Source organism: Palaemon carinicauda, chromosome 17 (assembly GCF_036898095.1).
Source record: "Palaemon carinicauda isolate YSFRI2023 chromosome 17, ASM3689809v2, whole genome shotgun sequence".
NCBI classification, from domain to species: domain Eukaryota; kingdom Metazoa; phylum Arthropoda; class Malacostraca; order Decapoda; family Palaemonidae; genus Palaemon; species Palaemon carinicauda.
The window spans coordinates 51,517,494-51,518,781 of NC_090741.1; positions in this window are offsets into that span (position 1 = coordinate 51,517,494).

Genomic DNA, 1,288 nt, shown 5'->3' on the forward strand with positions numbered 1-1,288 from the left:
ATATAAAATATATAAATAGAATACTAAAATATATAGAAAATATAAGATAAAAATAAATTTTATATAATATGTATTAATTCAATATTAAAAATATATAGAATATATTAGTTAAGAATAATCGTTTAGATAAAATACATTAATATAGTATGAAAATATATAGAAAATATAGGATAAAATAAATTTTTATATAAAATATATTAACAGAATATAAAAAAATACATAGAAAATATAGGATAAAAATACATTTTTATATAAAATATATTAACAGAATATAAAAAAATACATAGAAAATATAGGATAAAAATACATTTTTATATAAAATATAATAACAGAATATAAAAAAATACATAGAAAATATAGGATAAAAATTAATTTTTATATAAAAGTCTGTTGTAAACAGAAAACTTAAATCTTATTTATGAAACCCATGTGATATCATTATTATTATTATTGTTATTATTATTATTTTTATTATCATTATTATTATTATTATTAGCTAAGCTACAACCCTAGTTGGAAAAGCAAGATGCTATAAGCCCAAGGACTCCAACAGGGAAAAGTAGCCCAGTGAGGAAAGGAAACAAGGAAAAATAAAATGTTAAAAAAAATGTCAAAATCTTGAAAAAACAAATAAATTCTCATTCTGACAAAAGTCCAAAAATCCTTCCAAAAATCCTTCTCTGTCAAAACATATATATCTCTATCAAAAACTTTACAATTGGTAAAAATAAGTTATCTGGAAAAAAACATATTTACGTTCGGCAGAATTTTGGATAAATGCCGATATCCTTCACGACATTAGGAATTCCTCATAGTCATCATAGGTTCCTTTGAAGGTTACCTTAATAAATATATCCTTATACGTATTGGTCTAAGTAAAGGATTCAATTGACCATAAAATAGATTGGATTCTAGATAAATATTTTTTTGCCTGTATAACTATATTCACACACATATCCACACACACACACACACACACACACACATCCACACACACATCCACACACACACACACACACACACACACATATATATATATATATATATATATATATATATATATATATATATAAATATACATAATTTCTTTGCGAAAGGCCCCAAATTCAATTTCCTTTAAATTCATTGTACTATAGTTGTTCAAAAAAGAACAAATATATATATATATATATATATATATATATATATATATATATATATATATACATATATATATATATATACATATATATATATATATATATATATATATATACACACACACAGTAATTTAACCAAACTTGTATTA